Source organism: Notolepis coatsorum, assembly GCF_963971535.1.
Source record: "Notolepis coatsorum genome assembly, chromosome: 13".
In the NCBI taxonomy this organism is placed as follows: domain Eukaryota; kingdom Metazoa; phylum Chordata; class Actinopteri; order Aulopiformes; family Paralepididae; genus Notolepis; species Notolepis coatsorum.
Window position 1 is genome coordinate 105,974,858 of NC_140177.1, and position 25,594 is coordinate 106,000,451.

The window sequence follows — 25,594 nt, forward strand, 5'->3', positions numbered from 1 at the left end:
GTGAGACCCCACTACATATGTCCAGATCCATCCCGTCATCATCCCCCAGACATGAACGAGGATCCGTCGACAACCCACCCAGGTCATGGGATGTGGTCGCCGGAAGAGGAAAAACCCCCATCTCAGTTGCTTTATAAAAACGCTGTTTCAACCACAAGCAACTAAGGCGTGCCAGTCAATCGCCTGTTTACAGCGAGCTAGCACTATACGTGCGTCGGGACACACCCCCATCAATGAACAGGCTATTTAGACCTGCCATTGAATCCCCAAGGCGCCCAGGGGAACGACAAGAGGGGTGTGACACTCCCTAACTCCAACACTTCTGGAATAGAAAGAAGGAAGCATCAACAGTATGTATCCCAGTCTACACAGCCGGGGTAAAAAATGTTCACATTTTTACATCCCACCACCCTCCCATAGGAAAGAGACGGGGATCCCCAGAGAGACTTCCCACGCGAGCTGTACAGATTGAAAAGAATATATTGCACCTTGAGCCATGTAAAAAACTGGTTTTAGGGCCTCCGGGGAAGAGGCACCGAACCCATACACACTCAATAAACGAATTGAATCGAATATACATACAATAGAAAAGGACCCTTCTAGAGGGTCCACTCACTTTGACAATCTGAGGAGGAAGGCTCTGTACTCTGATGGAGGCTTCCTCACATGGATCACATGGAAGAAGGAGTCCGAACTCACAGAAGGCCTGAGTAGGCGCTTGGTGAGGAGGAGCCCTGACCACCCCCCCTGAAAACAGATCCATCACATGGACCTGAACAGCACACGGAAGTCCTACCAACAGAGACGCGCACGGTGACGTACTCTATGGCGGGGGAATTCCTGCGGTGCACACGCCCAATATACCAGGCCGTGGGACCAGGAACTCCCTCCCCCCCCCCCCCCCCCCCCCCCCCCGTAACGTGCCGAACCGCCACGTGACGGGAACCTTGAAGGACAGGGGGTGTACCCCTGACCGACAGAACAATGGGGAGAGGAAAGGTTACCAGTTCACCCCTTTACGACCCCACACCCATGATACGACGTAACGACAAAAAGAGAATATGACACAGTCATAGTCAGCTCTATGAAGCGTTTCACAGCTCCACACAGCGCACGAGCTAACCTGCTATCTGATTTTTACTAAGGAAAAACACAGAATAGAGAGGGCTCTAAGAACCCCGGTCCAACATACACATGTGCTTCTGTGGCCAGTACAACCCAGTTGTAGGTCACATGACACACACAACCCATCATCATCACAATGAGAGAATCATTCTTGATTAGTATCGACCACAGGCCTTGCTAAGCACACGACAGCAACCAAACCAATTTCCCTTTAGGAAATAAGTTTCTCCAGCAGATTTAGCACAACCTCAGCAATCAAGCTGAGAGTTACATCGTATCCCTACCACACAAAAGACACAATTAATGCACAACATGTCTGATAGGAGGTGATAAAGTCCCCAGGGAACCGGGGGGGGAAAAACACAATCCTCCTATTTTACCCTCAATACGGCCAGTTAAAACAGGAAAACCTGTTAATGTGTGAACTCACTGTCCATTGTCATTACAGTCTGAGAAAGAACATTCTTTTACTCACTCGTCACCAAGCATAGCTTCATAGGTTAGTTGCCTTAGTAGTGAGTACACGGTACACATAAACACCATGATGTTTCTCACACAACAACCAGATCAATACATCACGACCTGCACGGAGAAGCTACTGCCAGTGACAAAAACAGCTCACACACAACCCGCAACGTATCTCAAATGCATTGCAACAACACACGTTTTGGGAAAAAACACCGTCATTCACAATACATTTAGCAAGGTAAAAACCAGAAGACGTGTTATGAGGGTCTGGCCAACCCCGTACCTGCCCGGAACGCAGATCAGCGAAGTGCAGTCACAAGCGTCCCGTGTTGTTCGATCCGGGCAGCGTCGCCGCTCCACCAGTCGCTACAGTCCTCTTTGTTGACGCAATCCCCGTCTAGGCTCGGACAGGGTTGACGAACATCCCCTGTCAAGGATGACGTCGTGGTCAAAAGTGTAAAACATGTTAAAAATCAAAGCACGTTCAACAGAATAGCATCAAGCTAACGGCTGCTCCAGCCGTTCGGGTGCTATCGCTTCCGCTCGCGAGACGCCGATCTACGACGCACGCGATCAGGAGCGAGCTCCCGGCGGCGCGCGAGAAGCCAAGCTACCCCGCGCCAGGCCACCGACCGGCTAACCGTAAGCTATGAACATGTAAACAATGACATAACACTCACCCAGACAGGCCGCCGTTCTGAACCCTCCTCACTTTTTAAGAGAAAAGGGAAAACAAGACGTCAACACCGCTTCACAACGGTGACAATAACACGTCCGGCGGAATCAGCACAGTACCAACTGGCCTGTATAGCTGACTTTGAACATGAATCTGCCGCTATCGCACATTACATGCACATATCCCCTCGTGAAGGAATACTCTCATTTGGATATGAAAGATGGGGTCTTAACACGGTGACAGAGAGAATCCACTCGTCCAGAACACACAGGGATCACCAGTGTCAATGGTCGCGGCCCACTAGTTAAAACTATAATGGTCGCCAGACCAAGGCCTTCTGTCGCCTAGACGGCTAAACAAAGGACCCTAGCCTGGGGCCGGTTTCCATAAACTTCGTCTAGTAGCCCCCATAGCACTAACAGACAAGTGGAGCCCGCCAGCAAACACTACTCACCCAACCTGGAACGCACCGCTCCTCACAACAGCGGCATGTCCGACAGTTCAGCTGTGGCCTGACAGGTTTCACCCCAACAAACACAGCAAGGAACTGCAGTTGAGAAGCATGCAGCGGCGTGCTCCCAATACGAAAACCGGTGGAGGGTTTGTAGAATGATCATCATCTTCTAGACACTCCAGTACGAAGACAATATCGCCGTATTTTCTCGAAAATAGTGAGAGAGAAAATAAAGATATGATGTCAACGTATCCTTGTTTCCCAAGCTGTTCCTAATCCAATTTCTTCCATCATGGTGTCAAGTGTGGGGATCTACCGAGGCACCTCTTCCTTGTGGTGAAAGCGAGAAGGAGGAGAGCAGGTGACCACACACCTGCTTATGAAGGTAAGCTGATGAGGGGTGTGGTCAGACTAATACTGGTATTAGAGGTACATTTGTGGTTTATTCAGTACGCGTGCACGTACGCGAGATAGTGCAGAAGGCGAAGCCAAGCTAAGCCACTAACGATACAGAACTTTATTAACAGGGTGTTACTCTCGCAATTTTGAAGTCCTTGGGGACTTGTCCCTGTTTTATGGAGAGGTTTATTATGTGTGTGATGACTGGGGTGATGGCGGCTGCTGAGTCTCTGAGGAATTTGGAGGGGATGTTGTCATGGCCAGTGGCCTTGTTAGGTTGGAGGGCGCTCAGTTTTTTGAGTACCTCATCTGTTGTTACCATTTCCAGTTTGAAGTCGTCTTTGTGGACCCCTAGGTTCTTGTAGTATGCTACTATGTGTTCTACCCCATAATGCCCTGAGTGGGAGGGTAGTTTGTTTACCAGTGTTGTGGCTATGTTTGTGAAGAAACTGTTTAAGTAATTGGCTACATCCAGCTTGTCTGTGATGAGCGTGTTGTCCGTCTTTATGTTTATGTTTGAGAATCTGGTTTTAAGTTTTTTACTGCAGCCTAGTTGGTTATTGAGTAATTTCCAAAGTTCACGTGGTTTGTTTTTGTTTTCCTTGGTTTTGTCATTGATGAAATAATCTTTTGCTGTTTTGATCATGGAGTTTTACGTCAATTCTTAGTCTGTTTCTTTCCAGTTTGAGTTCAGTTACGTGGGCTTGGAGTTCACTGCTCGTGCTTATGGTAAGCTTTGACTGACTTTTACGAAACTCAGAGCATTTTTTGTCTCTAGTTTTCATAGCGGTCAGTATTTCAGTGTGCATCCACGGCTCAGCGCGAGTTTTTACCCTGGTGGTTCTTAGGGGGGCCATGTTGTTTAGTATCGTTGAAAATTTGGTTTTGAAACCAAGCCATGTTTCTTCAACCAGTGTACCATTGAGCTCATCTGACCAGTCCAGACTCTCCAGTTCAAGGTTAAAGGCCTCGCTAGAGTAGGTTTTGAGGTCTCTAGATGTGACTGTTTTGTGACAGCCAGTCATATAATGATCACTTAACCCGCATGCTATAACCCCTTTATTGGAGATCTTGGACTTGTCAGAGGTCAGGATGAGGTCAATGATAGTCTGAGTTGACTCACATACACGTGTGGGTTGGGTGAGTAGCTGGCTGAGGCCGTGCAGATCACAAAACCTATTGTAGGATTTGAAGACGGGTGCATCTTTTTGTTGCATATCCGTGTTCCAATCCCCAATAAGAATCATTTCTGCATCCTCAGCTCCAGCTAAGCACGCATCCAACACATCATAAAAGCCATTTTCGTCTGGCGGTCTGTAAATTGTGCCGACTAGAACAGATTTAGCCCTTTCAAATAGAATTTCTACAAAAACAGTTTCAATAGCCTCATGATCTAGGTCCGTACGGTTAATGAATTTGGTGTCTTTATGAATGTACATACAGAGACCTCCTCCATGCCTGTTCCTGTCATTGCGGACTATAGAATAGTTCTCCAATTCAATTTCCGGGTCTGTTACTGATTAATCCAGTTTAGTTTCAGAGAAACATAGAATGTTTATTTTACCGCTAATGAAATGTTGCCTTATTTCTGCCAGTTTGTGTCTAAGGCTGTTTACATTAAGATGGAAAATATGAAGTCCGTTTTTATTTATTGTTTGTTCCTTTATTATTTTTTTTATGTTTATTACATCTTATTCAGCCTTCAGTTATATATTTTTTTTTATATTTGTATTTGTTGATGCCATCATGTAAACTCAGAATAGTTGAAAATTATTGTCTTCCTCAATTTACTCTCTCTCGAGTACATACAAAAAAGAAAATGTAAAACAAATGTAAAAAGAAAATAAATAAAAATGTTGCTTCATAATTTTTTATAATCTCTTGGTAGATTGCGTGCACAGTACAGCGTCTGCATGTCTCTGCATCCAAAAAGCCTTCAGTTCTACCTGCCTCTCTCTGCTGTGTCCTTCCAGGAAGCATAGCGAGTGTTCTGATACCTATGGCTAGTGAGATAGCATGGCTTCTCCTGAGTGTGTATACCAGCACTACTACCACCCACTCACCCCTTGAGCGCCAGGACTGGACCCCCTCTCCACCACCACCACCACTATCATCATTATCACCACTCCCCTGCACCCACCCCCTCCACTCCTTATCTCTCCTGCCCTGCCCCCCCTCCAATCCACCCACCCCTTCATCCCTCTGTGTGGGTGGGTGCTCTCTCTCTCTCTCTCTCTCTCTCTCTCTCTCTCTCTCTCTCTCTCTCTCTCTCTCTCTCTCTCTCCATCTATTGCTCCAGCTGCCATGCATAATTAAGGCTCCAGTGAAGGTGCCCGCCCTCCTCTCTCTCTCTCTTTCTCTCTCTCTCTCTCTCTCTCTCTCTCTCTCTCTCTCTCTCTCTCTCTCTCTCTCTCTCTCTCTCTCTCTCTCTCTCTCTCTCTCTCGCTCTCTCTCTCTCTCTCTCTCTCTCTCTCTCTCTCTCTCTCTCTCTCTCTCTCTCTCTCTCTCTCTCTCTCTCTCTCTTTCTATCTCTCTCTTATCGTTTGTTCACTGCAGTGAAGATGAGGGGATGGAAGTTTGGCAGCCGGGAGATACAGTCAGGGGCGTAGAAGTAGCAGGGAACAGTGGAACTGACTACCCAGGGCCCCCAAGCTGGGTGAGGCCCCTCAGAGTCTTGACTAACACACCTTTAAAGGTTTTTACTAAAAGCTGTCATGGCTGGGAAGGGGAAGGGTTTCCCAGAGATACATCATGTGCACCGGAACCAGAATTTCTTGCCTGGCGCTCCTGGATACAGTAGAACCTTTCCTCTCTGGCGTTCTGTCTTCTGTCCCCCCTTCTCTCCTCTGTCCCCTCCCTCTCTCCTCTGTCAACTCCTTCTCTCCTCTTTTCCTCTCCCTGCTTCCTTCTGTCCTCTCTTCAGTGTTTTCGGGAAATTGTAGTTTACCAAACTACTAGCTACTTTACAGTGAAAAGTAGTGGCAATCCTTTTGTATTTAATTTTTTTATTATTTTTTAAACAAACACATAAACAAACATGACAACACACGATAAGATATACAAGCATTAGTTGACAGTGCACATCCAATGAAATCACATTTTAGTTAATTGTCATATATAGGATATACCCTTAATACCTGTTATCTAAAAACCTACACACATATGCTCCAGCTCGTACCCCCCCTCCCGGACCCCCCATTGGATAATCCATCCATTTTCCCTCGCTCCTAACCAGACATTACCATTATATGCTAGCTTTTATTTTCTCCACCACTTCTAACCACAATGTCATTTTGGATTCATTGAGACCCAAAATTCTTGCTGTAGATATTTCTTGATAGATCACATCGAGATATGTAATAATCCAGACATTTCGGCAAATTTTTTCCGGTTGGAACCATCGTGATGCTATCAGCTTTTTAGCCACTGTGATACCCGATAAAACCAATCTCTTTAGCTGTGGATGTACTGCACACTCAAAAACATCATTCAGCAGTAATACAGAGGGGTGTACAGGTATATTCCAAGTTAAAAGATTTTATAATTGCTGGGTCACCTCTTTCCAGAATATCTTAACTGGTGGGCAGTCCCAGTACATGTGCATAAATGTCCCCTCGTCCCCATTTGTACATAAAGAGCATTTGGAGTCTTGTATAAGACCCATTTTTTTCAGTCTTATAGGAGTCAAGTATGTCCTGTGAATATAGTTAAGATTGATTTGTTGATGGTCCGGGTTCCTTGATGTGAGTCGAACATTTGCCCAGGCTTCTTGCCAATCAAAATCACTTTCCAGGTCTGGTATATCCCTCCTCCAGACGGAGTCTAGGTGGAGGGTTTCATATGAGGACGTTAGTAATTGATGATAAAAATCTGAAACAAAACCTCTTGATGTCTCTCTTTCATAGAAGAATTTGTGGTATCTGTGGTGTTCAATTGGTTTCGTTAATGGAACACCTTGAGTCTTCAAACATAACAATAACTGTAAGTAAAAAAGATGTGTGGACTTGGTGAGATTAAATTTCTTCTCTATTTCTTCATAACTACAGAAACCCTGTTTGTTAAAAACATCCCCTAATGAGTGTATGCCTTGTTTTCCCATATAGGGAATCTTATAGGTCGTTTTCCAATCAAGAGTGCATTGTTATTGAATAAGGGAGTATGATTGTGCCATTTATGTGGGTTAGGATATTTCTTTTGTGTTTCACGCCATATCCGGATCGCATGAGTAATTATGGGGCCAAATTTCCGTTCGCAATGCTTGATTGGTAGTTTAGTGTATGCTATGTCCTTCAGTCTATGTGGGGCTACTATGTTTTCTTCTAATTTTCTCCAGGATACTAATGCTTGGGGTTCAAACCATGTTGTCAATGGTCTTAATGTGTACGCCTTAAAATAGTGGAAAAAATCTGGAAATGCCATGCCACCGTCTGCTTTATTTCTCTGTGCGGTGGATCTTTTTATACATGGTGGTTTGTTATTCCAAATAAATTTGTATGTGGAGGAGTGTAATCTTTTCCAGTAACCCTCTGGAGGGGGTAACGGTAGCATTGAGCTGAAGAAGTTGATTCTAGGTAGTACGTCCATCTTAACTATTGATATCCGTGCCTGTACTGAGTTTTTAAGTTTTGCCCACCTATCAAGGTCGTCTTTGAATTTGTTTTGGATTTTTGTGTAATTGTGCTTCACCGTTTGTCTTATGGTGGGGAATATTTCCACTCCCAAACATCTAAAATGTTTTACCATAGGTATCTCTCCTGGGAGGGTTATATCTTTTTTTGCAGGGGCGTTAAGTGGAAGGAAAGCCGACTTCGGCCAATTTATCTTGAATCCCGATAAATCTCCAAAGTTCTCAATCAACTTGAGCAGATGAGGCAGTGTGGTGTTGGGGTTTTGCATGAACAGTATTACGTCGTCCGCATATAAACTAATTTTATGTTGTGTGCCCTTGATTACGATTGGTTCTATGGATTGGGATTGTCTTATATATTGTGCTAAAGGTTCTAATGATAGATCGAATAGTCCGGGACTAAGAGGGCAACCCTGTCTAGCTGAGCGTGATACCGGAAAGATTCCGGAGGTGATTATACCTGTTGTAATCATGGCCGATGGGTCTTTGTATACTACTTTAATCATATCAATGAAACCTTTACCTAACCCCATCTTCTCTAATACTGCCCATAGATACGACCATTCCAGCCTGTCAAAAGCTTTCATTGCATCCAGGGACAGCATCGCCTTAGGTATGGTGTCATCCTTGTCGGCATCTAGTACGTGCAGTATTCGTCTTATGTTATCAGTGATCAGGCGGCCTCTTATGAAGCCAGTTTGGTCCGGATGAACTAAAGACGTCATATGCTTTTGTAATCTGATGGCTAATACCTTAGAGTACAGTTTGATATCGGTTCCGAGGAGGCTTAAGGGTCTGTAACTACCGCACTCGGTGGGGTCTTTGTCTTTTTTGAGAAGGACTGTTATGAGTGCAATATTGTCGTTCTTATGGAAGTTCCCCTCCTTGACTGAGTATAAGATCATATTTAGTAATAAGGGTCCAATTATGTCCCAACAAGAGAGGTACATTTCTGGTGGGATACCGTCTCTTCCAGGAGCCTTACCACTTTGCATTTCGGATATGGCCTTCTTGAGTTCCTCTAGTGTGATCGGTGTTTCTAACTGTTTAGCGTCATCCTCTGAAAGTTTAGGGAGAATAATTTGATTAAGATATGTGCTATTTTGTTTTGATCGAAGGTCGTTTCTGATTTATATAAGTTGGAGTAGAATTCTTTGAATGTCACGTTTATTTTTTCCGGGTCTGTTTCAAGTACTTGTTGTGCTCTAATGGTAGTTATATCTGCAAATTTTGCATTAATTCTTAATCGCATGGCTTATAGGTGACTAGGTTTAGAACCTTGGGAGTACTGCTGTTGTCTTGTGCTACGTATTTGTATTTCCGATTGTTGTCTGTATATGGCATTGATCTCTTTTTTTAGTACCTTAACTTGATTTTCTAGTCGAGTTGAGTTGTTGTATTGTAAAGAATTAAATAACGTTGAGTAAAGCGTTTCCAGTTCAGCCAGTTTTGTGCATCGATTCTTGCGCATTTTGGAGGAAAAGCTATCAGTGAAATCCTTGATCATTCCCTTTACCGACATCCATATTATTCTGGGGTCTTGCACCGAGTTTGCATTCTCCCGTAGGAATACTATAAGAGCTTCTTTGAGTTGTGTAATGAATTCCTTGTTATTAAGCAGCATCGAGTTAAATCGCCATCTTGGGGCTCGGGAAGATACAGATGAAGCTTTTAGTATTCCTGGGCGCTTTGCCGCGACGTGCGCACGGTTATATCACGTCGTTTTAATTAATTGTGACCCAGGCTGCTGTTCTGTTTTATGCCGCCAGGAGGCGCAAAGTCGCCCGGCGCGGCGGCGGTCTATTGATTCCTCATTCAACACTGCCTTTGTTTCAATAACACGAGCCACTGTCAACGTTGGGACTGCGCGAGACAGAGATACTTTATTGTGAATTTAAAATATGCTGGTAAAGTGGGGAGGGAGATTGTTCATTCAAGTAAGCTATAATATATTATGAAATTCGTATTTTTATGAAACATGAAACACCTCGAACGTATCTCACTACGATTCAGAGAGACGTGGTAGTATCCGCGTCTGTGATTTGCCTAAACGTTATTATTTTGGTAACGTTTATTTCTGACTACAGTACAGTATGTATTACTATCTATTACTACCTACTATGGGCCAGCCGTGTATAGGTGTAACAGAGTTATAATAGTTCAATGGTTGTGATGGCGGAGACAGTAGCGATGCGTCAGGTACTACTTTGTATCACAAACAGTATTGTATTTGCAAAACTGATATGTCATAAATGTATAGATGTACAGTAGCAGTACTGTCTACCTGTATGTCATGTATGTCATTATGAATTGAAAATGGGGGACCCTGATGTAAACAAGACGACAGAGAGACGTGGTAGTATCCGCGTCTGTGATTTGCCTAAACGTTATTATTTTGGTAACGTTTATTTCTGACTACAGTACAGTATGTATTGCTATCTATTACTACCTACTATGGGCCAGCCGTGTATAGGTGTAACAGAGTTATAATAGTTCAATGGTTGTGATGGCGGAGACAGTAGCGATGCGTCAGGTACTACTTTGTATCACAAACAGTACTGTATTTGCAAAACTGATATGTCATAAATGTATAGATGTACAGTAGCAGTACTGTCTACCTGTATGTCATGTATGTCATTATGAATTGAAAATGGGGGACCCTGATGTAAACAAGACGAAAGTATTTTGCACTGTACAGTATGTCACAGGTGAGCTTGCTAGCCATTTGATTGTTAACGTGATATAAAAAAAATAATCAATACTTGATTGATTGATTGAAAAGTTTATTAACAGATTGCAGAATGGGTACATTACAGTACAGCTCAATACATACAATTGTTAAGGGGATGCAGACCAGAGAAAGACTTTCGTCTTGTTTACATCAGGGTCCCCCATTTTCAATTCATCATAACATATATGACATACATGACATACATATAGACAGTACTGCTACATCTATGACATACCAGATTTGCAAATACAGTACTGTTTGTGATACGAAAAGAGTCCAGAAAAGAGAGTATATACATTTGACATAGAAACTGTACATTGGAGGATGTTGGGGGGAGGTTGGGTAGGAAGAGTGGGTGGGGGACACTGTACAACTGAACAAGCAAAACTGTACATTGGAATATCACCCCAAAGCACTTCAGAGATGGGAAGCCATCTCCCATCCGGGCTCTCGTGTCTGCTCTCACCCAAAAAAGGTAACAATATCGCACATATTTCTGCATCATAACGTTAAGTTCTAGCTCTGTTATCAATACATCCAACTGTGTTATCAGTATGTGGAGTATGGAGATGTTACTGCCCTCACAGAGACGACACAGGTCAATCCAACACAGGACATGAGTGACAATGAAAGAGGTATGATTTATGTTTTTGGACTAAAGTGAGCATCATGGAATGTGTGCAACTTTACAATCATGTCATTGATGAACTGAATATCTCTGTGAACTCTCTCAATATATATATCTCTTCTTGTAAAAAGTACAAAGTCACTGTAGCAGTGAAGGGCTTGGGGTAATATGTGGACTGTATGAAGGCATCTGAAATTTTCTTTCTCTTTAGTATCTTGCCAAATTCTGATGCAGTCAGCCTGCCCTCTCACAGCAAACTTCAGTCCCATTGACATATAGCAGAACTGATTGGCAAATTAACACAATGCCCCTGCGTGTGCAGCTCTTGCTTGTTCTTATGAAACTGAGACAAAATCATGATTTAAAAGATTTGGCATTTAGATTTATGATTGATGAACGTAGTGTTGGTACTTTGTTCAACGCATGGGTCATCTTTCTTGTACAGGTGACACGGACCCCAAAATTGTCAACAAGAACGGAGAATGGATCTGACTGGAACGCTAGCTGGATTATACATTGCAACATGACAGTAAATACTATTGTAATAAAACGTTCAAAACTATGTTCAATTTGTGTATTGTTTTGTTACTATAAGATTGCATTTCGCACTGTACCGACGTCACAGATGAGCTCTATAAAAAAATGATTGAATTGCTCAGAATTTAAAATTGTGTCCCCAATAGGACATAATAATATTAATATTATTCCCCAGTATGACACAATAAACACAGAATGAATGCTACCAAAGAGAATGCTATATGCAATTTGCTCATATACATAACATAGCCCACAGGAAGGCAAAGTTGACAAGGTTTGTACCAAAATGCAATTTATTTTAAACATAATGATACATGATTAATGTATTTTTTTACTGGACTGGCCCTGTAATTTGCCCTTCAGGTGAAAACTAGCAATATGGGTGTAAGAAAATGTGTATTAATCCTGTAACATGAGTCAAGGTCAGATCTAGCCTGGAATAGAGAACAGAATGTTGATTTTTTGATGTTCAAGTTTCTTTATTAGTTGTCATACAGAAGTACAGAATACTTTTATATAAAATGCTAATATTAAAAAAAGGCAGATGCCCTCTGCAGATGTCTGCCTAACAAAGAAAGTGGCTGCACACAATACATAATTATGTTTGTTAGAAGCAGGCTACTCTCTCATGATTCCATCTGCTTCTATCATGAGAGAGTAGCCTGCTTCCATCATGAGAGTAGTAAATACTAGGTGCTGGACAATTAGCATTTCAATGGTGTGTGGGGGTTGCAGCCAGCGCATTCCAATGTTCCCGGCAGCGTGTCAAAGTGTCCTTGAGCAAGACGCTTAACCCCCAATTGCTCCTGATGAGCAGGTTGGCACCTCTGCCGTCTGTGAGTGAATGTGAGGTGGGTTCTAGGGGTAAGGTCAAGTAGAAGTCTGACCAGTTTGTTTTGTGATGTTTGTAATCTTGTTTTTAGCGCCTTTGAGGTGCTTTGGTACCATGAGGTGCAAGCATAGTCGTAGTACAAATATACAGCACTGTTGGGGGGGGGGGGGCTCTCTCGCATATAGTAATAATAGAGTATATACATTTGAGGGGGAATAAACTGTACATATACAGCACTGTTTGTGATACAAAAATAGTAGAGTACATTAACCTGGCACATAACATACTTGTTCACATGTCATTTTTCTTTCACTCTAAAGTACAGTTTATTCCCCCTCAAATGTATATACTCTATTATTACTATATACTATTTTTGTATCACAAACAGTGCTGTATATTTGTAGACCTCTTCCAATGTACAGTTTATATGTCTGAGGAGAAGACTGGTACTCATCATCTTCGTCTCCACAAAGTAGGCTACTGGGGGGTCTACTGTATGTGAGACATATTTCCTTTAGAGTGAAAGAAAAATGACATGTGAACAAGTATGTTGTGTGCCAGGTTAATGTACTTTGTATCACAAACAGTGCTGTATATGTACAGTTTATTCCCCCTCAAATGTATATACTCTATTATTACTATATGCGAGAGAGCCCCCCCCCCAACAATGCTGTATATTTGTAGACCTCTTCCAATGTACAGTTTATATGTCCTTGATGCTGCTCTCCAGGACCGAGATCATGGCGTTCTTCTGCTCCAGGTCCCGCAGCAGCTCTGTGTTCTCCTTCTCCTTCAGCTCCTCGCACCTCTTGGCAGCCAGATATGGACACATGGAACGTAAACACTATTATTAGTACAATACATATGATAGGAGCTGGAGCACATAAGTACACACACACACACACAATCACATGCACAAGTACACAAACATAAACACAATGACCATCAGTCCATTAGTACATTAAAACCAGACACTGTCCGCAGACTCTTTACATCTTTACTACCGTAGGCTCCATCACCTTGGAACAGATAATACTTGTGCAGGCTCTATCACAACATTATAGAAAGATGTGTTTGTTATTAATCAAGCAGGCTTGGATCCCATACATGTAGGTTTAACAATAGAGATCAGACTCAAGACAGTTTTCTGCTCTGTTGTGAGTCCTGTTTGTTTAAACGGAGAAAGATTTTAACCTCACACCTAAGTTTGGTTTATATACTAAAATTGCTAACAGATTAGGGGAATAGCTACAATTTAAATCTTGTTCGGTCCCGGCGTGTGGCTCACAGCACCATCGGCCTCTGCAGGTTCAGCTTGGGCCTCTCCCTCATGAAGTACTGCCCGCCGAATATGATGGCGGCATACAGGCCGCAGAACATGAAGGACTTGCTCCTGAAGTGGGACAGAATACACACAGAACATGGAAGATTTACTACGGAAGTAGGACAGAACACATACAGAACATGGAAGATTTACTATGGAAGTAGGACAGAACACACAGAACATGGAAGATTTACTATGGAAGTATACAGGACAGAACACACACAGAACAAATGTATATATTCTCTTTTAGAAACGGTCTGTACCCATTCTGCAATCTGTTAATACACGTTTCAATCAATCAATCAATCAATGAATTTAAAATGGGGGACCCTGATGTAAACAAGATGAAAGTCTTTCTCTGGTCTGTATTGTACCCATTCTGCAATCTGTTAAAGTTTTCAATCAATCAATATATCGTTGAGTAACGTTAGCTATAGCTAGCTAGTGATTGATCGATTGAAAACTTTATTAACAGATTGCAGAATGGGTACAATACAATAGCTTAAAGACGTGTTTTCACCATGTTAAGGCTAGACGCAGAATGGGTACAATACAGTACGGCTCAATACACACAATTGTTAAGGGGATGCAGACCAGAGAAAGACGTTTGTCTTGTTTACATCAGGGTCCCCTATTTTCAATTCATAGTGACATTTATGACACACACAACATACATGACATTTATGACGTAGGGACATACATGACATACAGGTATATAGTACTGTTACATTTGTGACATATACGATATGCAAATATACAGTACTGTTACCCATAGATCCTAACTATTATAATAGTTCAATGGTTGTGATGGCAAAGTTTGCGTCAGGTTCCTTACTGTATATTTGCATATCGTATGTCGCAAATGTAACAGTACTATTGTTTCTGGCTTAAAGGCCAACCTTCATGTTGTATTTTTGTTCAATAAACAATGTGGACTAAACCTTCAACAATACACAGAAGGTTAACCCTTTCACTGCCACACGACAGCCGGTTAACCCTGTAAACCTTCTAGTCCCAAAACATTCTGTGACTAATTCAGTGCAGATTGTAATGTATTGTCATCATGCAGCACAAGTACAGTACAACTAAAAGAGGTTTGGCATCCAACCAGAGTGACTATGTAGCAGTAACGTGAAATAGTAATATACACTGTACAGGTGGTTAAACTGGGTATAACATATATAAATTAGTACTATGAGTACTACATGTATGTACAGAGTTGTAGTATTAATATGTACAGTGATACAGGTATAAAGACACTATGGTATAAGTCATACTGGCCAGCAGTGTAACTAGTAAGAGTAGGTAAGAGATATGTACAGATTTAGATATAGTATTAATATGTACAGTGATACAGGTATAAAGACACTATGGTATAAGTCATACTGGCCAGCAGTGTAACTAGTAAGAGTAGGTAAGAGATATGTACAGATTTAGATATAGTATTAATATGTACAGTGATACAGGTATAAAGACACTATGGTAGTAAGTCATACTGGCCAGCAGTGTAACTAGTAAGAGTAGGTAAGAGATATGTACAGATATATATATAATTATATACCAATGATGTAAACTACCCATAATTGATCAGTAGGGTTTAACCTGGAGGTTGGGCTTTAAACATCTAGCCCAGGGACTACAACTGAAAACTAGCAACCCTGCTAATGTTGGCATATTTACAGTTTTTAATTTGTATTCATTTATAAATGTATAACTGTTGATTGATATGCACTGTCCCTGATTACATTTGAGAAAAAACGAACTCAGTCACTCGGTAAATCAATTAAATTGGAGTCTCTTTAAACAGCGGCAACACAAACCCAATAACCTATTGGTAAACAAACGTATTGTTGAAAATATACAATATGACTGCTGTTGTGACATTGTTGGATCTTATACTGTAGTTTACATTTGAGAAAAAACGAACTCAGTCACTCGGTAAATCAATTCAATTGGAGTCTCTTTAAACAGCGGCAACACAAACCCAATAACCTATTGGTAAACAAACGTATTGTTGAAAATATACAATATGACTGCTGTTGTGACAGTGTTTAGGAATCGGATCTTATTTAGTAGTTTAAACTCACCTTCAAACGTTAACGGGGTTGAAAAAAACGCTACTTTCTCCAACTCTGCAAAACGGATCTCTTTTGCCATGTACTGTATAATCTGTAGGCAAAAACGTACTGCATATAAACGGCTGATGACTCATAACTTCCTATCACGTTTGAATAATGCTGTAAAGTTAAGTAAAAATGCATTTCAATAGTAATGTATATTAAGAGTTTACCGATTGAGAGCTAAATCCACTGCCGACAGAAGAGACACAATATTTACTTCCTCTGCTTCTCTCTCAGTTTGCCGAGGGAGGGCGGAGCTCGTCCAGCACGTTGTCACCAGCTGTATGAGAGCGCCCCGCTGGTCATTGTTAACATTAACCATGCCAAGCGACGTCATAACGGCAGGCAAACAGCTGTTCCTGGACTTTTCCCAGCTGTATCTGTAGTATACCAAATGTTCCTTTTAGGAGTAAATAACAGTGATCTGATAGTGTATTGGGTATCATTTCCACTTCATAGTTATCAAATAGTCTCGGGGATGCAAAGGCATAATCTATTCTGGATAATGTGTTATGTCTCGCAGATCGACAAGAGTACTTTCGGGTCGTGGGATTAAGTGATCGCCATGAATCATTTACACCTGTAATCTTCGACCAATCCTTTAATGCATTAGATGAATTATTTTGTTCGCTGGAAAAGGCGAGGTAAGATTTGTCCATCCTTGGATTCCAAATGGCATTAAAATCCGCACCTATTATAAATGAGTAATCGGGAAGGTCTAACATTGCTTTGGTTAGTGTAGTGAAGAAACCCTCTTCGTACAAATTTGGGGCGTATACCGCTGCCAACGCTATTTTCCTGTTCTTGTGTACAATCTTAGCTATAGTTATCCAACCATCTACATCAGACCATACTCCCTTTAATTCAATATTCAAAGTCAATATTCAAAGTAGTTAAATAAATGTCTAATGTTAAGTCATTATCTATCGCCAAATGACTTACAGAAGTCTCCAGGTTGAAAAGCACACAATGGGTCTCATTCCCAAAATTTTTTCAAAGATATATTCTGGAAGACTTATCTTGGAACCACTGAGACATAATCTATGACAAGTACACTCTGAGTCCTGAACGTGCTGGTAATATGTCTTAAGTGGCTGAAACGGTTGCAGAAATGATATGATCTGATATCTGCTTGGAGAATGGCATTCTGTCTTAAACTCCAAAGCGCGTTCCCGTTCAGCTCATTTGCATACAAAACAACGCCTCCATATCTCCTTATAAGGCAACTGGTGACGCAGCTGTGTGAAATGGAATGGCGGAAGTTCTTTGCGAGCCGCGTGATTACGAAACCTAGCGTCAGTCAGTGCCAATCAGAGAACGTCTCCGAGAAATGCGGCTATGTTTCGTAATCACGCTTGCGCCCATCAAAACTAGTTAAAGATTAATGTATTGGCATCATATACAGCTTGCGGTACACACCTGCCGCAGCGCGCGCGCACACACACACACACACATGCGCGCGTGCAGTACTGTATATGAATGAATGAATGAATGACATATAATATATATAGCCTACGGCGGGCGTAATGAATGAACGCAGTATGCAGCTTATTATTCCATAATTAAGCCCATAGGCTACTGTTCATTCGTAGGCGCACACAAGACTTGTTATGGAATATTAATGCATAATTTATTTATCCACTGTCATTTCAGTGTTGGTGTATAGGCTATATAGTGTATTTGATTAATGATATATTCTAAGGAATGCAGGTTTATAGTTATATCAACCCCCTCCAATGTACAGTAAATTACCAAGTATGGTTTTGTCAATATTCCAATGTACAGTTTTGCTTGTACAGTGTAAGTCTATCCCCCACCCACCCCTCCTACCCAACCTCCTCCAACAGTTTCTACGTCAAATGTACTCTCTTTTCTGGACTCTTTTTGTATCACAAACAGTACTGTATTTGCAAATCTGGTATGTTATAAATGTATAGATGTAGCAGTACTGTCTATCTGTGTAGTTTGTGTCATATATGTTATGATGAATTGAAAATGGGGGACCCTGATGTAAACAAGACGAAATTCTTTCTCTGGTCTGCATCCCCTTATGTAATTGAGCTGTACTGTACTGTACCCATTCTGCAATCTGTTAATAAAGTTTTCAATCAATCAATCAAACAAAGGTCTGTCCCATTGTATACCAATCAATGGGATACATTGCATGTTGACCTGCATTCTTTCAAATGTATATAATTAATCATTAAAACAGATGTGTAACAAATAAGAAATACAAATTCCACAGAAGGCTTTAAATTATTATTATTTTCAATCATTTCACAATAATTGCATAATTGTGTTTGAATATCTGAGTAATTAAAGTAATTATACATTTGTCCAAAATAGCTGGTTCAGATATGGTTAAGCAGCTGCCCTGTGATCAGATGAATCCATATTATTTATTTTTCCGACATCAAATGCGTAATTTCTTATCGTACAAATATTGTCATATTTATTTTAATTATGATTAAGTAATTAATTCCAAGGAGGCCTGTAGCGTTGATGTGAAGGAATCACTATGAGAACACAGTCTTTCAAGTTATAATAACATTTTAAATTAGTCAATCAATCATGAGATTTGATCGTGGGCTGAGAGCATATTTAAGTGTGCTCCTCAGCACTCTTAAATCTGCTCTCAGCCACGATCAAATAAGATCTCAGGAAAGTTTGGGGACTCCCACTCCCAGCCCTAATATGTCTTAAATGGGCCGAAATCTGGCTAAGACGAAATATTTTGTCGTAACTTCGTTCGGGAATGAGACCCAGTGATGTCAGTGTCTCAGAGCACCTACTGTGGTGACTTTTCAGTTGCAAATGCTTCAAAGACAGAACTCACTCCTTACTAACCAGCTATACGTAATGTTAATTACAACAGGACAGCTGTTTCTATTGCAAATCGCTGGTGGTCATTGGTACAAACAACACCCAGTGGAAGAATTACCAAAATGGTGGAAGAAGACACCATTGATTTTTCTACGCTAAAATATGTGTTTGGAACAGAGACTACTGTAACACAGTGATGAATAAGCCTATGGCTCACTGAACGCCCTTGTCTATATGCAGCATTATCAAGTATAATGAACTGGGTGTCTGTAGTGACATTCCCGGGAAGATATCTCACTTAAAATAAATTATGTAAATATAGTACTAATCGACCACAGGGAAAAGGTACATAATATATGTTCAGTTATAGCCATAAGTAATATATATGCACAACAACAGATCACTGACGCTGTCACGTCCCTGACGAAGACGGGCAGGAGCACTTGGATTGGTCCCAGGGCGCGGCCCTCGCCGACGCCCTGTTTGCTCCCGGCAGCCCTTGGGGGGAAGGACGACAGGATGGGTTAAGAGCAGAGCTCAATCGCATTGGGGACCCTGAGAGACAATGGACCTGTCTCAAACCCTGCCCCTTTTCTTGATCCTCCAATCACAACTGTCGCTTACCTCGGACAAACTTGGTTTGTCCGAGGTAAGCGACAGTTGTGATTGGAGGATCAAGAAAAGAGGGCAGGGTTTGAGACAGGTCAATTGCATGTGTGTGTGTGTGTATTCCTCTGTGTGTGTGTGCCGCCCATTGCATGCCGTTGTGTCGTTGCATGCCGAATAAAGACCTCTCTCTAAAGAGGTCCTGCATTATTATTATTATATATATATGTATTGTATAAAAAAAAGTACAATGTGTACGAATGACAAATAATATATATTATATACATGCCTAGGCTAACAGTGCCGGTTAGCCTAGGCATTGTCCAACTAACACCTCTCCCGAAGGCACTGTCCGCTTCCATTCATTGTGCTAAGCTAGGCTAACGTGCAGCCAGATAGCTTTCTACTGAACTCACAGAGAGGAAACTGGTATCTATCTTCTTGTCTCTCTCTGGAGAAGACAATAAGTTAATTTCCACAAATGTTGGCGTGTTCCTTTAAGTGATAATGTATTTAAAAAACCTAAATCACACCACCGAAAATAAAGCCCACCCCTCCCTCTCCCTCTCCCTCTCCCGCCCTCATACGGTGAAAGGTCTCTGGTTTCACTTAGCGCTGCGCTGTCACCTTACCCAGTGGTGCTCATCAATACACAATGTGGGAGCTCCAGCGGCCAGCCGGCTCGTGTCCAGGTTTACCTGAGGGCCACGTCTGGTGTGGCACCCTGATGGACTGAGTCACACCATGCTAATGCACACGAGTCACGACCAGTCGCCGGTTCACCGGCCACTGATGTATCAGACTTCCTTCTTTCAATTACACGTCTTTTTCATTTATTCAGTGCGTAAACACTGCGGCGGCGAGCGACACGGTTTGCATCGCTGCTCTATCAAGTGATCACATTTGCTCTCAGGTTCTCTTCCTGTGTTAGAGGTGACCCGTGTAGGCTCTCCTGTAAATAGATCTTTGTCAAACTTGAGCTGTGATGGAGAGATATCAGCACCACTGGCACCTTTGGCCTGAGGTGAAAGAGTACGCAAATAGAGAGTACTGAAATATAGTACATTACTCTAGTAAAAAGCTATGTACAGACATAAGGCTGTTGCCTCCATTAAATATCAAGTGGCAAGTTAGCCGAATGGGAACAGCAAAGAAACAACTGTGTGGGAAACTGGGGTTTGATTCTAGGGTAAGATTTTTTTTTTATATAATATCAACACATAATACCAACAACACAAATATTATATACTAATATGGATAATATGGACATTGATAATATATACATCATACTGAAAAATGGTTTAGCAATCACGTTGACGGAACATCATAGTAAGACGTGAAATGTGTAGGACACGGCCAGGACGTCGGTTGGATCTTAATTCTAGAACTGTATTTAGTTCTGTAGACATCCTAAATACAGACATACAACATGGACATGTTGGGTAGCATGCTTAAACACTACTAGAACAACGCCTTTAAAGGTAGAATCTGTAATGTCGTCAAACAGCAATCTTTTGGCAAAAGAGCCCCGACATGTGGGTTGGAGTTTAGTAAGTTATTATACTATGAATTTCTCCAGACCTCTCTTGGCAGAGCCTGAGGTGTGACCAGCAATAGTGACCCCTCCAACCAATCCAACCAACACATCAGACCAAAACAAACGTGTAAACAAAGTGCAATACCAAGCAGAGATCTTTTGCCTATAGAGGTCACTGTTTGACGACATTACAGATTCTAAAGTCCCAAATCCATATAAATATGTTTTATATTCACGTACGTTCTCAAAGAGTTTGTTTTGTAGATGATTAAATAAAAAGTACTCTCTCATTGTGAATCTGAATATTGGTCTGCTTCATTCCAGTGTTTAAAAACATCACTATGTTCATACTGTACCTATTGTATGGTGGTACAGTATGTTCAGATACAATGTGAGAAGAAGTATTGTCTCGCTTTCACCCCTTCAGTTTGACAGTTGGACAAAACTGGCGTGAAGACATGCTAATGTATTTCGTCTCAACAGTAGCGCTTGTTGACATTCACAAAAACTAGACCATTTCTAAATGTAACCTATTCAATATCTATAGTGTATGTCACAGAGCATTCATAGTAGTCTATTTCATATTCATCGTTAAGATATACTTATATTTGCTCCATCTCGCCTGTCGAATTTCTCACACAAGTTGCGTCCGTTCGCCTCCTTTTTTGCGTCTTTCAATTGACTTAGTATGCATTGTATTTGAATGTAGTCAGTCCTTGTATCAAAAACTCAGTCAATCAACAAGAGAATAAAAACACGTCTCCATTCAGATTTCTTTCTTCCCGTTGTTTATTACATTTGAATCAGGGACTGCCCTTTAACATAACGACCCCTGGAGCTTGCGCGTGGCCATAGGTTGGTGACCTAAACAGTATAGTTGTATGGTCACACGGTGCAGTATAATAGTGTTACTGCTCCACAGACAGACGGGTTAGTCCAACTTATCAGCTAATGCATTTTCCAACAGATACTGTACCAGTGACCTAGTGGTGGCCGTGAGTCACAAGCCCTCGCAGGAGCAGGACTGATAATGTAGCCCGCTGGCTGCTCAACCATGGTAGATTGGCTAGGATAACACTTCTGAGTCCCACTGATTCAGTAATATAATCCAGGGGCTCGGGAACGGATTCGGTAACAACATGGTCAAGTGGTAATTCAACGCTCCCCGGTGAACGTTTGAAAAGTCTGTTTTATGTTAAAGATCCCCTCTACTCAAAAACGTGTTTTATTTTGAATGCTTAACACCGCTTGGTTGGAGGCATGACTTTGACTATACAGATCGTTATTTGCGCAAAACTTGTCACCCCAGCACCATTTTCCCTTTCTTCCACTGGAGAGGGAGGGCTTCTCTGTAGGCTACTTCTCAGTTGCATGTGTGATGTCATTAATAGGTCGAACCTATCATGGGCCAATAGATTTGGCAACTTGACACCTGTTCTGAAGGGCCAGATTAACATTGAGAATCTACGTTTTATTGTTTTATATAACTTGTATATTATTTATATATATAAGCTATATCCCTTTAAGCCTCCGTTTGAATCATAGCATTATTCGCTTTCCTCATTGGATGGTGCTCTTGATGTCGGCGGCGCCTAGAATCGCGCCCCTGAGACAAGTTCAAAGACGAGTCTGGACAAGTTGGGACATGCCTGGGGCCAGCGCATTGATTCCAGACAAGAGCTTCGGCTGCGCACTAGAAAGCCCTCTAAGTAAATATATTGTGGAAGGCGCAAACAGTAGCAGTTCGGCGTTCGTGTGTGAAGTAAGAAGTTCGTCTAGCAACCTAATGCAGTAACGTGAAGTTCGTCCGGAGTAATGCAACAGCAGTAGTTGAACCTAGCGTATAGCAGAGTCAAGTTCGACCTAACTTAATGTGAAGTAAAGAGTCGTCATTTAGTGTGAATCGTATTACAGCAGTTCGTTCGGTGTGCAGCATTAACAAGCAGTTCGTTCGTTTAGTAACTAGCGTGAACCTTAGAAAGTGTGTGTGGACTTAAAGTACTTAGTGCATACACATGTCTTTGTTTGTTATTTTAAGTTTGTAAGATATTTTGTTTATTGTATGATATTGTGAGAAAGGGGCAGGACTAGATAAGCATGTGCTTCCTTCTGCTCCTTCTCGGACTCATTTGTTTATCATTTAAATAAAAAAATGTAATCTTAGTTTATCATTTTTATTGTGTTTTTTATTTTGTTGATTAAAGCATATAAGCTGCTGACTTGGATTTCCTGTTAAATATCAATGGGTGCTGGTTTCCAAGTGGGCATGTTCATGGATCCTTGTATTCCCAATGAGCTTAAAAGTGTAGAGATGCTGCAAAGCCATTTTCAGTATAACTCATTGGACGCCACGCATTAGCCTCATCCTGTAGTAGCTACCGCCATCGCTGTAAACGGTGGGAGTCGCTCACCTTGTTTGCAGGGCTATAACTATTTAAATATTATATGCAATACTATGGCCCATTTGACATCGAGTATCTATATTGTTCAAGATGTGAAAAAGGAATATTTTTTCCATCCATACATTCTCGTTTTGTACCGTGGTGAATATAAGTATGGTTTTAGAGTGGTCTGGGGTAATTCCTGGGAGGCTAGTAATAGCCTGCGACACATATTATACTTAATCCATTGGCATTTCGTCCCTATACACGCTACAATAAAAAATTCAAATACATATGATCGGTATATTATGTTCCATCATGCATGCATGAAAGGGGGTGGGGGGTCGTTTCTGATTAATTGATTGTCAATAACGGCATTTGTTAGTACAACAGCATACGCTGATCAGGGCTATGCAATGAAAAAAAATGCACAACCAAGCTGAAATTGAGGTTAAATTGCTCTTACCTGTGGCCGATGATATTCCAAAAAGAATATTCCAATTATTTGATTGCCATCTGCTAGATCGTATGTCCATTTGACCCACGCCATAACCCCCCACAGCATAATGAATCCGGCGTCCCGAAAGCGATTCAATGCGATCGGGAGAATATCTTGATCCACGTTACAAGAAAACTCCACCCGGATGACTTTCAATGACGCACAGAGTCAGAGTCAGAGTCAGAAAGGAAGTGGGACATCGGCCGCATACCACCAGGAGGCGGTATCGGACCGTTGCGATCTCAGACACATTGTTACACAGTACCACAGCCTTCCAGGATGATTTATGAATGGTAATAGCTAATAAAAGAAATAACAATAATAATAACGAGTATACTCGTTGTTGGCGTCCAACGATTGGCGGGATATAACAAGTATACTCGTCGATGGCAGGGAATGAGTTAACGAACAATTTGGTGGAAAAAACACATTCATACAAATAAAAAATTTTATTATAGTGTGAGGATTGGTCCATTACCACACGCTTCCAGGTACCAATTACCTCCACACACCTGAAGGGAGTTTCGAATCAGCTCGAAGGGAGCCCTTATATACTCGGGGTTTCTGAAGGTTCATTGTCGGGTCGTTTTGCTTACCTCCGCCTGCAGCTTGTTCCTCCCGTGTTGTTCTCCATTTGTTTCTCCAGTACGCCTTGGAGTCCGCCGCTGTTGCTCTTCTCTGCTCCCGTGGACCCGCGCCCCGTATCTCAGTTTGCCCCTTGGTGAGTTTGGAAGTATATTTTTGATGCTCTGTTTTTCCTCGTTTTTCCTGGACTCAAGACCTTTCTGTTTTTTGTGTGTTTCGTTAACACTGAAGAGGTATCGCCTTTTGTTATTTCTGGATTCAGCTTTATTACTGGACTGCCTCGTAATCCCTGCGTTCGGTCATTGACACTCCTCTGTTTCTCTGTTCCTCTCCGAGTGGCCAGAGGCCGCAGCGCCACAGAGCCAACTCTGCTCTGGGCCGAGCTGCAGAGCCGCAGAGCCTACTCTGCTCAAGGACATTTCCCCCTGAATGCTTTATGTTGTTTTTTCGCTCTTTCTGTTTGTAAATAAATACGCCCTTAGTTTTTGGCTAACTCTGAACTACCTGTCTGTGTCGTGCTGTTGGGGTTGTTTACAAACCATAACATATAGAACATTTTACGGGCTTAAAAATACATCTCTCTAACCCTTTCACTACCACACTACAGACGGTTAACCGTCTGTAGTGTGGTAGTGAAAGGGTTAACCTTCTGAAGTGTGGTTGTGAAAGGGTTAACAGTGTCGTGTGGCAGTGAAATTGTTAACCTTCTGTATTGTCGCAGTGAAAGGGTTAACCCTTTGGTAGTGTGATAGTGAAAGGGTTAAAGCAATATTTTATTTTAGACCATGTATCACATTTCAACAGTCGTATGTACATCTAAGTGCATCTACAAGTAAGCTAGTGATCACCGCTGTCCCTGTTGTCTGCTGCCAACAGCTCATCTAAATATCTTACTTCTGAAGTATAAACAAATGACTACTGTGCAGATTTCAATAAAACAGACAATAAGGGGCCACTGGGTAGTGCAGCGGAATAAGCGCCTGCCTACCACCGCAGAGACACTGGTATCGAATCCAGCTGTCAGCGGTACCTCCGGCTTGGTCGGTCGTCCATACTAACCAATTGGCAGTGTTAGCGGGTGGGAAGCCGGCGGGGTGTGTGTCCTGGTCGTTGTAAACAGCGACTCCTACAGGCCGGTCGGGGCGCCTGCTCAGCGAGGGAGGGAACTAGGGGAAGTAGTGTGAGCCTCCCACACGTTACGCTCCCCCAGTGAGAGTCCTCGCTGTCAGGGGAAAAGAAGCG

At 42.0% G+C, this 25,594-nt stretch overlaps 1 long non-coding RNA gene across 1 annotated transcript; it reads right to left on the reverse strand.

The window, feature by feature from the left end:
* Positions 1-13,199: 13,199 nt before the first annotated feature.
* LOC311239115 lies at positions 13,200-16,158 on the reverse strand. The gene is made up of 4 exons (XR_014620418.1): positions 16,092-16,158; positions 15,889-15,970; positions 13,730-13,870; positions 13,200-13,285 (listed from the first exon to the last, which is right to left on the reverse strand). It is a non-coding gene; the product is annotated as an uncharacterized lncRNA (long non-coding RNA).
* Positions 16,159-25,594: the final 9,436 nt, after the last annotated feature.